Below are 17545 nucleotides of genomic sequence, written 5' to 3' on the forward strand. Positions count from 1 at the left end.
AGGCGTGTCTAACACTTGGACATTTTACAGCAATGATGGAACAAAACAACAATATCTAGGGTGAAAATCTAAACAGGTCTAGACCTATTTTTAGAAAGAATAAGGCTCAAAAAGGTGTCCTAAATGACGGGATGACCACTGGAGGGAATCAGGGATGACCTCCCCTTACTCCCCCAGTGGTTAACCCCTCTCACCCCCCCCCCCCAAAAAAAAAAAATGTGAATAAAAATAGTACTCACCAGCCTCTATGACATCTTCAGATGTTATAGCCAGGTCTATTAGAGCAGCATGCAGGTCCCTGGAGTAGTCTAGTGGTTGGTGCGGTGCACCGTAGACAGGTGAACCCAGGCCCATACCTACACAGGGATATCATAGCTTATACCAGTCACAAGAAAAAGGTGAGGGACAGAGATCTTCTTAGGTTGGAGAAACAGATGATTGGGAGCATAAGGCATATGGTGCACATCCAACACCATCCAATATGGCGTCACTTTTGGCTATATAGCTGTCTTTGAATGAGCTCATTCATCAGTGGACAAAGAAATCCCATTTTATTACAATTATATCTTTACTGTCATGACAGCAAAGGGGGAACCCTCTTTGCTAAACAGTTGAGGACCTAGGAAGGGAATCATTGACTAGACCAATTGAAACATGTCATGAGACCTTAGACTGATCAGACAGGGCTATAAGGGTATTTTTTTTTTAAAGATTATTATGCTTCATTGTATTCAACAACCCTTGGAGGATTCCTAAACAGAGACACCTATTTATCTAGCCTAGATTTGATGTGTTTGGATGAGCACAGTAGGGCTCTACTGGAGGCAGCCATATCTGAAGATAAGATCAGGTGGGCTATCCACAGCATTCTTTGCATTAAACACCTGGGACTGATGGCTTTCAAAAAGAATTTTATAAAATCTTAAAGGATTTCATTGAACTTCCCTTAAAAATGATGTTCTCACAGGTGATAGAGGAACAAACCTTACCACATTCTCTAATGATGACACAGATAGTAGTACTTCCAAAAATTAGGTAAAGACAAAACTTTGCCACCCAATCTTATTACCCCAATATCTTTGCTCAATTATGAGACTACATTAGGCCAACAGACTTGCTCAAGTGGACCCTCAAATAGAGTTTCTTTGTAATAGCATGCCATTAAAAATGTTCTGATAACTTTGGCCTCCTCAGAGGCTGTTCTCATTGTCAGATGGTTTTTCTGCTTATTAGCTTTGACAAAGAAAAATAATTTGATAGGATGTCCTGGAAAAAATATGTTGGTAGCCTGGAGAAAATTGTTTTTGCTACATTCTTTATTTGGGCAGTGCATGCTTTATAAACCCATATTGCATTTGATCTAAACCATTATTAAAATCCAGAAACTCACACAATTGAATCAAAACTACTTTCTCTAAACTTTTGCCAAAACATTAAAGATGTTATAAGGTGAGAGTTACTCACTAACTCTCCTTTAGCAAAGCCACGCTAGTGACTGCCATGCAGTAATGCTGACACAGCCATTCATTGCCGCACTGGCAGCCGCTAGCGTGGCTTTGTAAAGGGGAGGGGATAAATTATGATTAAGTGATTCATTTCTAAAAAGAGGATAAATTGAGGCCCTCTTCAGATATCTGGGATCAAACCCTCACTCAAGGACCTATTGAGAATTGCAACCAAATATCAATAACATCTGAGCTGGAGAACAGTTACCGGTATATAGTGGACAAAAGGAATCATTCAATGATCTCATATAAGTCTTTGCTGTTCAACACAAACTTTGGGCAAAATGGACAAAGAAACCAAAAGATCTCCCTGAATCTCAAGTGGAAATAGTACTTCATCAAAGGAACATAAAATATTCTTAACTTTTTCATCAAACGCCAAGGCAAAATCAGCACATGATTTTTTAAAAAATCTCTATTCAATGGTTTAGTTAAAAAGGGGTCATTTTATTAAGATGAGCTGAAAAATGGCTTGCAGTAGTGTAGGCACAGGTTTTGGGTGTGCGCCAATCCATTTTTCAGAATGCCCGTAAAAAAGCCGTTTTTAACATTTTTGCCAAAAATGGAGGTGCGGCAAAATCAAAATTGCTGCATGTCCACTTTGGGTCTGAGGCCTTACTGCCAGCCATTAACCTAGCGGTAAAGTCTCATGCAGTAACTGGGAGGTAATGACCCATGTGCGCCAAATGCCACTTGGCACACTTAGCTGACGTGTACCAGAAAATAAAAAATATTTTCAGGTGTGCGTAGCGGTCTCGCATGCCAAAATTGAATTACCACAAGGGACATGCGATAGCCGTGCGGTAATTCAATTTTGGTACACGTTGGACACATACAAGGCCCCCAAAGTTCCTTACTACCTTAAACAACTCATGAGTAAAAGTAAAGTGATATATATGAATTTCCTACCAAAGAAAAATATTCCCTACACTATCAAACCATGCAATCATAAGATCTCATAGTCCCAATCAATATTATGAGGAATTATCCATTCCAGAAGGTCTAGTGTCTCCTGTCATATAGTAAGTTCCAGGCTTTCAAGAAAGGAATGAACAAGAGTCCCCACCTGCGCATTACACCTTAATAAGTTTCCATCTGCCACAAATCGCAAAGTGCTCCCCTATCCCAGGATAAATTAGTACTTTGGAGTATATTAAACTGAGTCTCTGGAAAATCAACTGATTTAGCTATGTCTTAAATGTTACTGAACAGATCCATATAGTGAGGGCAGTCATAGTCCGTTCCCAAATCCCTATTCCATTTCCACAAAAGGTTATCTACACTATCCAGAGGGAGAGTTATTTTTATCAACCTATACCAGGTGGAGTCTATTCAGGGTAAGAGGCATCTTCAAAAGGAAGTGGTCCAACCTTCCCCATTGCCATGTTACCCCATATCACTGCTGCAAAGTGCTCCAACTGTATCTGGCCTACAATAGTGCAGGAGGTGCTTATTAGAAATCTGCCATTTTCCATTACAGCTCCCCAAAGGTGGGGAATGTATTATATCCAAGAGTGATCAAGTGGCCTAGTCCCGAAATGGCAAAGCTCCCAGACCTGAGGAGAAATTCACTTGCCTTCAAATCTCAAAAAGGGAGAGGCCTCTGCCACTTTGTGTTGTGCTCTCTAGCACCAATGCTAGGCTAGCTGGATGGGCCTCAAAAACCGTAGCTTAGGAATGCAAGTTGCATATGTAAAAGATTAACAAGTGAAAATGAGGCACTCCATCCAGCCCACAGGGGTAATCTTGGTCTGATCTGTGACTCTTTCTGAAATCAATCTCATCAGGGCAGCCATATTATAAAGGCAGATAGCTGGAATACCCAAGCTCCCTTCCCCCCTGAGATTGCTCCAGAGCCAAAGTCAAAGGGCCACTGTAGCCTTTTAGTGGCGCCAGATAGAGGAACTAATTGTGCTCTGGAATAGTATTTCTTCTCTACAGGCCATCCAAATGAGGATTGTCTGTAAGGGGTACAACAGCTTAGGTTAAAATACCCTTAGGCCTAAGAGCCACTATACCTTGCAAAGATAATGAGAGATCCTTCCTCATATGACAGAGCTTTTTAATTTTCTTGAGGGGATCTAGCAGATTACATTTATATATGACCTTTAAGTTAGTACTTCAAAAGATGCCCAAGTATCTCATAGGCATCTTTCCAGGGGGGGGGGATAGAGTAGCTTGCCACAGTTCCATCCTATTACCCACAAGCGACAAAAGCTCTGATTTATTGCAGTTCACATTGAGCCCTGATATTTTTCAAAATTCCTTAACTAAGTGTAAGGCTGCATCCAGATGGTTAGGAACTTGGTCTAAATACAGCAAAATATCATCAGCAAAAAGACTGATTTTACACTCAAGCCCCCACCATTATGCCAGGAAGATCACCACACTGTCTAATTTTAGTTGCCAATAGCTCAATAGGAAGTAAAAAAAAAAGTAATAGGGACGGGGCATCCCTGGTGCGTTCCCTGATGACGATCAAAACCCTTTGTAAGTACCCCATTAATGAGAAATTGGTCCTGGGGATGTGCATAAAATTTTTTCACCCATCCAGTGAACTGGCCATCTAGACCAAACTGGCCCAACACCCAAAAGAGATACTCCCAAGAAATACTGTCAAACAATTTTTCCATATTGAGGTCCACAATTGCAGAAGTGCCTCCTCACCCCTATGTTCATGCAGGCCACCAACGCTTTAAATAAGTTCATGGAAGTGAAATACCTCGCAGCCAGCAACTTTGTGTTCTGATTTAAAAGGGAAATTGGTTGATACAAGACCACCTGCATAGGTTCTTTCCCTGGCTTAGGCAATAGGATAATATGGGCTAAATTTGGTCTACAAGTATGCCCACACACCTCCAGATCATTGCACATATCACAAGAAGGTCTCTCAAAATCTTATGATACTTCTTTGCATCACAACCTGGGATAAGTAATCATTAAACAAGAGAAGCTTATTCAAATTATAATCCAGTTGATCCAGCTTCCGGAAAGCCCACAAAATATCTCCCTTATCAGTCCAATTAAGAAAGTGACTGATGGCAGTGCAGGAATAGGACAAAAAAATTGGAAGTTTAACCACGGATGCCAAATACTGGAAATACGTGTACTTGAGATCAAAGGTTTATTGAGTAGAAAGACTTGACACAAACGTTGTGTTTCAGCCACTAGACCTGCATCAAGAGTCTACAATAAAAATATACATTCATAATGAAAAGATTTACAATAAAAGTAGAACACTACAATAAATGAAACAATTAAAAACACATAAATAATCAATTATATATTAAAAATAAAGGGCCTGAAATTGCTAAATCTGCATGCCCGATCCTGTGGGCTCTCTCACAAAACTTGGAAGCAGTGGAATCCAAGCCCAGCAGGGAAATAAGCTAGGTACTAAAATCTTTGCAGAGCTCTAGGTCTGAAACAGTTTCAGGAAGGCCCACAACTCATAGATTGTTCCTGCGGGCCCTATTTTCTTGTTTCTCCACTTTGTCATGTAGTTTAGTGGGTTTTTTTTTTGTAGGCTCCAGGCAAGAACCAAGACAGGACAAGGAAAAGGTTAAACTAGGCAGGACAGAAGTAATAAGGCGCAACAAACAAGACAAGGACCAGATCCAGACGAGGCAAGGAAAGCAAGAGAACTGGAACCCAGGCAGAACAAGGCAACACACGGAACTAGTTTAAAACTGGGTTCAGAATAGGCAAGACAGAACTGAACCCCAGGCAGAACAAGACAAGATATAGACCTAGGTTAAAACTGGGTCCAGAAAAGGCAAAACAAGGGTAAGGCAAAAATTGGATCTGCGCAGGACTGGACAATACAAGATAAGGCTAGGCACAATTGGATGAAGCAGACAGGCAAGACAGAAGCAGAATTCAGACAAGGCAAAGAGAGAAAAGCAACAGGGCAAGAACTGAACCGAGACAGGAACAAGGCAAGACAAAGAAACAAGACTAGAACTGGGTTCAGACAAGACAAGGCTATGCAGGGCAAGACCTGGATCCAGAGTTGGGAGAGCAAAACAAGACTAGGCACTAGACATGACAGACAAAGCAGGGCTGTGGCTAGGTAACAGGAACAAACAGAAGACTAAAGACAAGGCAAGAATAGGGCTTGGCTAGAACAGGAATCAGGAACAGAGCTTGGCTGTAGCAGAAACTGGGAACATGGTTTGGCAATAGCAGGAGGCAAGAGCAGGGTTCGGCTATAGAAGGAGCCAGGAGTACAGGAACTAGGCTTCAGGAACAAAAGACAGAAACAAGGCTTCAGGGACAAGATTCACAACAACAAGACACAAATGAACAAGACTAGGAAGGAAACAAGGCAGGAGCTCAGGAGCAAGGCTCTCAGGAACAAGGTTAGGCAGAATCAAGGCTACACAGGAGCAAGGTTTCAGGAACAAACTTTGCAGGAGCAAGGCTTTCATGAACAAGGTTTAGAAACAAGACACACAGGAACAGGGATTCAGGGACAAGATTCACAGGAACAAAGCTAGCAGGAAACAAAGATTACAGGAATAATGCTTCAGGGACAAGACACACAGGAACATGTCTACGCAGGAACAAAGCAGGAAATTGGCAAAGCAAGGCTGAAGCAGAAACAAGACAGGAAACATGAAGACAAGGCTAAATGACCTCTAACAAAGGCAAAGCATGAAAGTCCCAAGGTGCATTATAAAGGGCCTCACTGATGTTGATGTCATAACTTGAAATGAGGTTTGGATCACAGCAAGGCACCAAAGTGAGGCTAAGATACTGGGACATCAGACTGAGACTTGGATAGACTCTGGAGTGAAGTTTGGATGCAGGAACATGTTGCAATGAAAATGATAAAGGGGATGGGATGACTTCCCTATGAGGAAAGGCTAAAGTAGCTAGGGCTCTTCAGCTTGGAAAAAAGACAGCTGAGGGAAAATATGATAGAGGTCTATAAAATAATGAGTGGTATGGCATGGGTAGATGTAAATCACTAGTTTACTCTTTCCAAAAATACCATGACTAGGGGGCATACAATGGAGCTACAAGTAGTAAATTTAAATGAATCAAAGAAACTTTTCTTCATTCATTGTGTAATTAAACTCTGGAATTCATTGCCAGAGAACATATTAAAGCAGTTAGCTTAGTGGGGTTTGGATGGCTTCCTAAAGGAATAGACCATTATTAAAATAGACTTGGGGAAAATCCATTGCTTATTTCTAGAATAATCAGCATAAAATGTATTATACTTTTTTGGGATCTTGCCAGGTACTTGTGACCTGGATTGGCCACTGTTGATGAACCTTTGGTCTGTCCCAGTATGGCAATACTTATGTACTTATTTTCTATCAGTGCTAGCAAAAAATATATAATTAATAGGTTGACTCACAAACCATTGCATTTTAAGGTTTTTCTTAAATGAAGCATTGGTGTAAGTTCTATAAAACTAAAATCACATCATAGTAATTTAACAACAATATAAACTCCTGAAGTTCCCACATCAAAGCCAAGCCATCAGAAACAACACCTTGAAAATCAACAACCTTTTCTAAAACAGCACTGGGAAAGAGACAAAATAGATTATGAAAACCAATGAAGCTAAAATATAAAACTTTGAAAATGTAAAAGAAAACATTTAGATGACAAGCAAGATATGTGAAATAGAAGAAAACATTTTTGTTGTACTTCCCCTTTAACATAATGTATCATTTCAGTGCACCACCTCAATCCAATTAGTTTCTAGTCATTGTTAATAGAACATCTGCTTCCCTCTCTTTCATATACTGAATACACTCATCTGCTCACATACACAACATATAATTAGTGAAAGATTATTTCTGTTCTTCTGTTGAGGTTATCTCACAGTCAGACATGCTTCCTTGCTGCAATTCAAATTAGCTAACGGCCTAGAGGAGCATATTCAGTTTTCATCTGATTAAAGCATTGGGGCATCTTAAGTTTAAGTTTCCAATACAAGTGCTACAAACTATTTTGGTACCATAATAAAAAAATCAATGTAAAGTGGTAAAATATTAAACTGCTTTAGGGCATATCTTGGCAAGATACTTTAAATAATCTACAGAATTAATGTTGAAGAATAAGGGAAAATATAGAAACCTGGCTTTTAGATACATTCTGCTAAGTTGAAGTTTTCCTTAATAATAATAAAAAGTATTTTATTTATTGAGATTTATTAACCACTTTATGAACAGGATCACCCAAGATGGTGTACAGCAGGTCCACTTTAACATAAAACTTACAATTTTGTTAACATCATAACAATAGTAAATGACCAAATATATACATAAATACAATAAATGAGGTAAACTGGAAAATATGATGTTAGTACAATATAAACAGTATCATAGAGGGCATAATCGAATGGCGCTGGCCATCTATATGGCCGGCCATCTTCGAGGCCGGCTCCACAAAGGAGCAGTGCAACCGTATTATCGAAAAGATGGCCGGCCATCTTTTCTTTGAATAATACGGTTGGGGCCGGCTAAATCTCAACATTTAGGTCAAATGTTGAGATCGCCTGGTTTACAGAGGCTGGCCTTAAAAAAAAGTGGAAAAAAAATCCAAGTGCATTTTGCTCAGCTTTTTCAGTAGTACCAGTGGAATTTGAACCAACCACCTCTGGATTACCAGTGGGATTTGAACCTACCACTTTTAAATTACAAGACCAGTGCTCTAACCACTTGACCACAACTCAACTTACGTGGATGTCCCTCCCTTTTTAATATGCCCCTTCAGGTCTCTCTCAGCCAATCACAGACAGGGGTCTCTCTCAGCCACTCACAGACAGCTAAATGCACTGTGATTGGCTGAGAGAGTCCCCTGTCTGTGACTGGCTGAGAGAGACCTGAAGGGGCAGGTCAGGCGACCCTCAGGGGAGGAATGCTGGCTTCGGCCTAACCCCTGGTAAGCCTTTCCTCAGCTGAGAGGTGCCCAGCTCTACCACCGGCTACCTTTCAGGTGCTGTGGAGGACTTGCAACTCATCTGCATATCCTTACAGCCTTCTCCGGGGTGACACCCAGGTCCACTCCGATCCACTCAGGGCCTCTGCTCTAGGTGCATTTTTCTCTTTACATCTAATCTTCTTCCCAGTTTCTAAAGTACCTTAGTCATTGATGGCCCCTATTCAAATTCTCTTCCTAGCCCTGTCCCTTCCTAATCTTTTCCATCACCCCCTACCTCTCTCTGCTACAGGAACTCACTGCCCATCCATCAACTTCATCACCTCACCTTCTCTCCTACTCTCTTCCTCCCTCTTGGCTTTTAATCTCCGTCTCTTTCTTCCCTCCATTTTACCTTCCCCATTCCACCTTAATACTTCTCGCCTTCGATGCCTTCGTGGCCACACCTCTCCTACTCTCCTCCGCTCTGTTTTACTCCTTCTCTTACTCTCAGCTGGTGACATCAATCCCAATCCTGGCCCTCCTCACCAACTATTATCCCAACTCTACAGATCTCACCGCGACCTCTCTAACCTCATCTCTATTCCTCTACTCCCCTCCTCTTCTCTGCCCTTCTCATGCGCCCTATGGAATGCCCGCTCTATATGTAACAAACTCCCCTATATCCAGGACCTCTTTATCTCGCGTCAACTCCATCTGCTTGCCATAACAGAAACCTGGCTCTGCCCTGATGACTCTGCTTCAGTCGCAGCCCTCTGCCATGGTGGTTATCTTTTTTCACATACTCCTCGCCCTGCTGGTCGCGGGGACGGTGTTGGACTACTTATCTCTCCCTCCTCCAGATTTCAACCCCTTCTTCCACCTCAATCTCACTGTTTTTCCTCCTTTAAAGTCCACTCTATCCGCCTTTTCTCTCCTCTGCCTCTTCGAATAGTGGTCATTTATCGTCCCCTGTTAAGTCCCTTTCATCCTTTCTCAGTGACTTTGATGCCTGGCTTGCCTTCTTCCATGATCCTTCCTCCCCCTCTCTCATCCTTGGTGACTTTAATATTCCTGCTAATGATCCTTCCAACTCTTATATTTCCAAGTTACTCGCTTTAATATCCTCTAATCTCCAACTATGCTCCACCTCCCCCACTCATCAAAATGGTCACTGTCTTGATCTCATCTTCTCATCCAACTGTTCACCCTCTAGTTTCCTTGCCTCTGATCGTCCCCTCTCTGATCACCATCTTATATACTTTCACACTTAATCTCCTCCCTCCCAGTCCCGTCCTATCTTATTTAATTTATCTAGGAAATCTCCACGATATTGACCCTTCATCTCTATCCTCCCATGTTCAAACCTCCTCTCTACTGTGGCACCATCCACGTCTGTCGAGGCTGTTTCTTCTTACAACATACTCTATCATCTGCCTAGACACTCTTGCACCTTTGATGACCACCCGCCCTATAAGGCGTACAAACCCAACCTTGGCTGAACTTTAATATCCGCTACCTAGTTTCTGTACCGCTCCGCTGAATGCCTCTGGCAGACAATCTCGGGCCCTTGCTGATTCTACACTTTAAGTCATGCTGACCTCCTTCCAATCTGCTCTTTACGCACCAAACAGGATATTTAGATCCAACTGACCAACTCTCTTGCTCTAACCCTCCTCTTCACACATTGAACTCTCTCCCAAGGTGCCGCCTGCCCCCCAACTCCCCCTTCATTATTTCCTCAGACCCTTGCTGAATTCTTTCACGACAAGGTTCAAAAGATAAACCTTGAATTCTCTACCTCGCCACCTCTCTCTCCACTAGTCCGTTCCCCTCTCTCTCTCTCCTTCCCCTCATTCTTTTTCCTCCTTTCCTGAAGTTACTATAGAGGAAACTACACTTCTCCTTTCTTCCTCAAAATGTACCACCTGTTCCTCTGATCCCATTCCCACCCACCTTCTTAATGCCATCTCTCCTGCTCTTATTCCTTTTATCTGTCACATTCTCAACCTCTCACTTTCCACTGCGACTGTCCTGCTGCCTTTAAACATGCTGTGGTCACACCTCTCCTTAAGAAGCCTTCACTCGACCCTACTTGTCCCTCTAATTACCGACCCATCTCCCTCCTTCCTTTTCTCTCCAAATTACTTGAGCGTGCTGTTCACCGCCGCTGCCTTGAGGTTTCTCTCCTCACATGCTATTCTTGACCCACTACAATCTGGTTTTCGCCCTCTCCACTCAACCAAAACTGCACTTACTAAAGTCTCCAATGACCTATTACTGGCTAAATCCAGAGGTCAATATTCCATCCTCATTCTTCTTGATCTTCTTCCGCTGCTTTTGACACTGTCCATCACATGCATACTTCTCGATACCCTGTCCTCACTTGGATTTCAGGGCTCTGTCCTTTCCTGGTTCTCTTCCTACCTCTCCCTCCGCACCTTTAGTGTTCACTCTGGTGGATCCTCTTCTACTTCTATCCCTCTGCCTGTCGGCGTACCTCAGGGTTCTGTTCTTGGTCCCCTCCTCTTTTCTATCTACACTTCTTCCCTTGGTTCTTTAATCTCATTCCATGGCTTTTCCTACCATGTCTATGCTGATGACTCCCAAATCTACCTTTCTACCCCTGATACCTCACCTTGCATCCAAACCAAAGTTTCAGCGTGCTTGTCTGACATTGCTGTCTGGATGTCTCAACGCCACCTGAAATTAAACATGACCAAAACCGAGCTTCTCATTTTTCCCCCCAAACCCACCTCCCCACTCCCCCCGTTTTCTATTTCTGTTGATGGCGCTCTCATTCTCCCTGTCTCCTCAGCTCGAAACCTTGGGGTTATCTTTGACTCTTCTCTCTTCTTCTCTGCTTATATCCAGCAGATTGCCAAGACCTGTCGTTTCTTTCTTTACAACATCCTTAAAATCCGCCCCTTTCTTTCTGAGCACTCTACCAAAACCCTCATCCACACCCTTGTCATCTCTCGTTTAGACTACTGCAATCTGCTTCTTGCTGGCCTCCCACTTAGTCACCTCTCCCCTCTCCAATCGGTTCAAAACTCTGCTGCCCGTCTCTTCTTCCGCCAGGGTCCCTTTACTCATACTACCCTTCTCCTCAAGTCGCTTCACTGGCTCCCTATCCGTTTTCGCATCCTGTTCAAACTTCTTCTACTAACCTATAAATGTACTCACTCTGCTGCTCCCCAGTATCTCTCCACAGTTGTCCTTCCCTACACCCCCTTCCCGTGCACTCCGCTCCATGGATAAATCCTTCTTATCTGTTCCCTTCTCCACTACTGCCAACTCCAGACTTTGCGCCTTCTGTCTCGCTGCACCCTACACCTGGAATAAACTTCCTGAGCCCCTACGTCTTGCCCCATCCTTGGCCACCTTTAAATCTAGACTGAAAGCCCACCTCTTTAACATTGCTTTTTGACTCATAACCACTTGTAACCCACTCGCCTTTAGCTACCCTCCTCTCCTCCTTCCTGTACACATTAATTGATTTGATTTGCTTACTTTATTTTTTGTCTATTAGATTGTAAGCTCTTTGAGCAGGGACTGTCTTTCTTCTATGTTTGTGCAGCACTGCGTACGCCTTGTAGCGCTATAGAAATGCTAAATAGTAGTAGTAGTAGCAGTAGAAGGGGCATAATCAAAAGGGAGGGACATCCAAGTAAGTGGAGCTGTCGCCAAGTGGTTAGAGTACCTGTCTTGTAATCCAGAGGTGGCCAGTTTAAATCCCACTGGTAGTACTGAAAAGCCAAACAAAAATCGTTTTGATTTAGGACGTCCCTGACGAACACTTGGATTTTTTTTTGAGTGGGAGGGGATTGGTGACCACTGGGGGAGTAAGGGGAGGTCATCCCCAATTCCCTCACATGGTCATTTGGTCAGTTGGGGCTCCTTTTTGAAGTTTGGTCATGAAAAAAAAGGGACCAAGTAAAGCCGCTGAAATGCTCGTCAAGCCTGGCTTTCTTTTTTTCCATTATCGGGCGAAGTTGGCCATCTCGTGAGCACGCCCCATCCCGCCCCATCCCACCTTCACTACCCTACTGACACGTCCCCTTGAAATTTTGCCGGCTCCGCGACGGAAAGCAGTTGAAACCGGCCAAATCGGTATAATTGAAAGACGATTTTGGCCGGTTTCAGGGGATCGCCGGTCATCTCCCGATTTGTGTTGGAAGATGGCTGGGGATCTCTTTCGAAAATTAGCCTGATAATCACATGGAAGCTATGGACAGCATGGAAGAATATTCAAATAAAATAGATATAATACAATGTCAGCATAATACCAATGAAACACCTAAAAAAGCAACCAATAGAAGAATCAAATAACGGAGATATTTGATGTTAATGCTTTTCTATCTTGCTGAGGGTCCAAGTGCAGATATATAGATGGGGACAAGATGGGTAGTACAGAGTCAAATGGGATAAATAGATGGGTGTCTAAACTGAAGGCAAAATCTTTGTACCGTTAAATAAGATATAAGGAAATGGTGAGTGTATAATCAGTCATCTCATGTATTAAAGGCTTGTGAGAAGAGCCAGGCTTTCATCTGCTTCCAGAAGTAGAAGTAGTCTTGAGTTTTACGTAGCGCCTCTGGGAGTAAGTTCCAAAGCAAGGGGGCTACTCATAATTTCATTTGATACGAGTACAGATAATGATGACCCTTTAGAGGACCTTGGAGGTCTCAAAGATGTGTAGAGAGCTAACTTGAAAATTGGAGGGTAGCCCATGTAATGCTGGTATTTAAAGGTTCCAGAGGGGATCCAGGAAATTATAGACTGGTGAGCCTGACGTCAGTGCTAGGCAAAATGGTAGAGACTATTATAAAGAACAAAATTACAGCGCATATTCAAAAGCATGGCCTAATGAGACAAAGTCAACATGGATTTAGTGAAGGGAAATCTTGCCTCACCAATCTATTACATTTCTTTGAAGGGGTGAACAAACAAGTGGATAAAGGCAAGCCGGTTGATATTGTGTATCTGGATTTTCAAAAGTCATTTGACAAAGTACCTCATGAAAGACTCCAGAGGAAATTGGAGAGTCATGAGAAGATGTAGTGTCCTATTGTGGATTAAAAACTGATTAAAGGATAGAAAACAGAGTAGGTTTAAATGGTCAGTATTCTCAATGGAGAAGGGTAGATAGTGGGGTTCCCCAGGGGTCTGTGCTGAGACTGCTACTTTTTAACATATTTATAAATGATCTAGAGATGGGTGTGAATAGTGAGGTAATTAAATTGCTGACGATACAAAGTGATAAAACGTGAGAGGATTGTGAAAAATTACAAGAAGACCTTATGAGACTAGAAGACTGGGCATCTAAGTGGCAGATGAATTTAATGTGAACAGTGCAAAGTAATGCATGTGGGAAGGAGGAACACAAACTATAGCTGCATAATGCAAGGTTCAACGTTAGGGATCTTGGCGTCATTGTTGATGATACGTGAAACCCTCTGCTCAGTGTGCTGCAGTGTCTAAGAAAGCAAATAGAATGTTAGGTATTATTTGAAAAAGGAATGGAAAACAAAAGTGAGGACATTATGATGCCTTTGTCTTGGTCCATGGTGCAACCGCTCCTCAAAAGATGTGGAGGGGCATAATCGAAAGTTTTGCTGAGGACGTCCTCGCAAAACGTCCTGGTGGAGGGGCGAGGAATCCCGTTTTATCGAAACAAGCTGGACGTCCATCTTTAGTTTTGATAATACGGTCAGGGATGCCCAAATCTTGACATTTAGGTCGTCCTTATAGATGGTCATCCCTAGACTTGGTCGTTTCTGATTTTCGGTGATAATGGAAACTAAGGACGCCCATCTCTGAAACAACCAAATCCAAGCCATTTGGTCATGGGAGGAGCCAGCATTCATGGTGCACTGGTCCCCCTCACATGCCAGGACACTAACCTGGCACCCTAGGGGGCACTGCAGTGGACTTCAGAAATTGTTCCCAGGTACATAGCTCCCTTACCTTGTGTTCTGAGCCCCACAACCCAACCCAAAACCCACTACCCACAACTGTACAACACTACCATAGCCCTAAGGGGTGAAGGGGGCACCTACATATTGATACAGTGGGTTTGTGGTGGGTTTTGGAGGGCTCACATTTACCACCACAAGTGTAACAGGTAGGGGGTGGATGGGCCTGGGTCCGCCTGCCTGAAGTGCCCTGCACCCACTAAAATTGCTCCAGGGACCTGAATACTGCTGTCAGGGAGCTGGGTATGACATTTGAGGCTGGCATAGAGGCTGGCAAAAAATATTTTTAAAGTTTTTTTTAGGGTGGGAGGGGGTTGGTGACCACTGGGGGAGTAAGGGGAGGTCATCCTCAATTCCCTCTGGTGGTCATCTGGTCTGTTCAGGCACCTTTTTGAGGCTTGGTTGCAAGAAAAAATGGACCAAGTAAAGTCGGCCAAGTGCTCATCAGGGACACCTTTCTTTTTCCCATTATCGGCCGAGGACGCCCATGTGTTAGGTACACCCCAGTCCCACCTATGTTTCCGACAAGCCCCTGTGAACTTTGGTCGTCCCTGTGACGGAAAGCAGTTGAGGACGCCCAAAATCGGCTTTCGATTATGCCAATTTGGGCGACCCTGGGAGAAGGATGCCCATCTCCCGATTTGTGTTGGAAAAATGGACACCCTTCTCTTTCGAAAATAAGCCTGTTAGGGGTCCTTTCACCAATCTGCATTAAAAAGGATCCTGTGTAGCTGCAGGGGCTGTTTTAACACAGTGGGTAAAAAAAAGGCTGAAAATTGACATGATCATATGGTAACATTGCATTTACCATGTGGCCATGCATGGGAGGAACAATTAACACCACCCACTGAGGCAGTGGTAAGGGCTCCCGTGGTAACCTGACTATAACTGGGTAGTGCATGGCTGTCACAAAATGCCTCACAACCTGCCTGGGTTTACCCCAAGGCCATGTAGAGGGTCTATCCCAGCACAGCTCAGGTCAACCTGCACCTGCTGCTTCTGATCTACACTAGCATCCTCCTCCCACCAACTGGGTCACAACTGCCTCTGGGCGAGTCTCCCACTCTCAAATTATCCCCAGTGATTTCTAGATTACTGCGGCCACAATCCCAGTTCTCCCTCAGTTCCCAGAAAGCACTCACAGACCCAACACACAAACCACCAGGATTCTTTATCAGTCCAGATAGGCAGAGGCAATAAACTGAAAAGGAATGTTACTGTCTTTAAAAATTGAACAATGAACCAAAATAAGTGCAATCAGCAAACAATAACAAGTAACTGAAATATGGATTTATTATAACACTAACTAAACAGTTGTATACTGTCTAAACAGTACCTGGGAAGATCAGGATATATCTGTTCACAGAGCCTCAGCAAAATCTCTCTCTCTCTCTCTCTCTCTCTCACTCTCTCTCTCTTTCTCGTTTCTGCCTGGCTAAGACTGGAGGTAAAATCAGTACACTGTAAAGGAAATGAGTTCCTGGACCAATCAGAACCCAGTCAACAAGATTTAAAAGTATACTGCTGCTTGTTTCCTGTTTATGTTAAAGAAAAAGAACATTCAGTTCCCTTTAACAGCTTTACAGCAAAGACACACCACCAGCTGGCTAAATAGGAGAAATACCCACCAGGACATAATCAAGGCAGGAAAATGTCCAATACATTTTACAGACCCAAATCATTGTTTCTTCAGAACTGTGCTGCTCGATTACCACTAGGTTAGCACTGCACTAATAATTATGGAAAACATTTCTATAGATCCAGAAATGGTGTATGCTTGAGGCAGAACTACCACCAGTAGCCGCCTTGGGCTGGCGGTAATACCAGGTTGCCACTCAGAAAGCCCTTTGCTGTGCGGCAACCCTTTAGTAAAAGGGCTCCTATATCCCTCCTTCAAGATCCAGAAGCAATTTAACATATCATCAAAATCAAGGAGATTCCTTAACAAATAGACAGCTCTTCACTTCCTTCTTAAAAGACAAATAATCTGTCTCCTGGCGCAATGTCAAAAAGAATGGAAATCTACAAAAAGAGGTCAACAACTGCAAAAGCTGGTTGCAGTGTACTTTATGATTTCACTTGTTCTGGTACACATAAGAAAATACAACAAATATAAATACATATATTTATATTCTGCCTTAACCTTGCAAGTTCCAGGTGAACTGCAAAAAAAAATTGTTAACTAGACATTCCTAGAAAAAGAAACAGTAAAAAGACTCATTACAAGTAGCATCTTCCTATATCAACTGCATTTATAGAATTTACTAAATAAAAAAAAAGGCCTGATTTGCTTCCTAAACATATAGGGACCCTTTTACTAAGTGGCAGTAAGCACTAACACTTGCTTACCGTATGCTACAATGGGATGCACTCAGGTATCCTGCGGTAGTTCTGGGATCGGTGCACGCTACCAACGTGATAAAAAAAGAATTTTTATTTTTTAGCGTGAGGGACATGGTTGGAGGCAGAGAGTGTGCATGCCCTATGCTAATCAGGTAGCACATGTAAATCACTGTCCAGCTTATTTTCGAATGAGAAAAACGCCTATAGTGCGACCTAAATCGGGAGATAGATGTTTGTCTCGCAAAGGCTCCCAAATCGTATAAATCGAAAGCCAATTTTGGGCGTTTCCAACTGTACTCCATCCTGGAAACGAATAAAGTTGATGTGGGCGTGTCGGAGGCATGGTGGAGGCGGAACTGGGGCGTGGTTATCAGCCGAGGAGAGATGGGCATCTTAAGCTGATAATCGAAAAAGAAAAGGCGTTTTTACCGCGATTTTGGGTCACTTTTTGTGGACCCTTTTTTTCACGAACAAGTCCCAAAAAAGTGCCCCAACTGACCAGATGACCACTGGAGGGAATCGAGGATGACCTCCCCGGACTCCCCCAGTGGTCACTAACCCCCTCCCACCAAAAAAAAACCCCACTTTAAATTCTTTTTTCCCAGCCTGTATGCCAGCCTCAAATGCCGTACCCACCTCCATGACAGCAGAATGTGTTCGATCCTGTCACAGCCTTTCCTGGGTCAGATGTGGCTCTCGGGTGCAGTACAGGGTCACATCAGCATTGCATTGTGGTGGGTGTAGGGTATTGGGCTCCGTGATGTCATTAGCTTGTGTTACAGTCTCACAATGTTGGTAGTTGGTAGGCTCTTCTCCCATGGTGCTTTTCCCCCTGCCTAC

Source organism: Microcaecilia unicolor, chromosome 5 (genome assembly GCF_901765095.1).
Source record: "Microcaecilia unicolor chromosome 5, aMicUni1.1, whole genome shotgun sequence".
Classification (NCBI taxonomy): domain Eukaryota; kingdom Metazoa; phylum Chordata; class Amphibia; order Gymnophiona; family Siphonopidae; genus Microcaecilia; species Microcaecilia unicolor.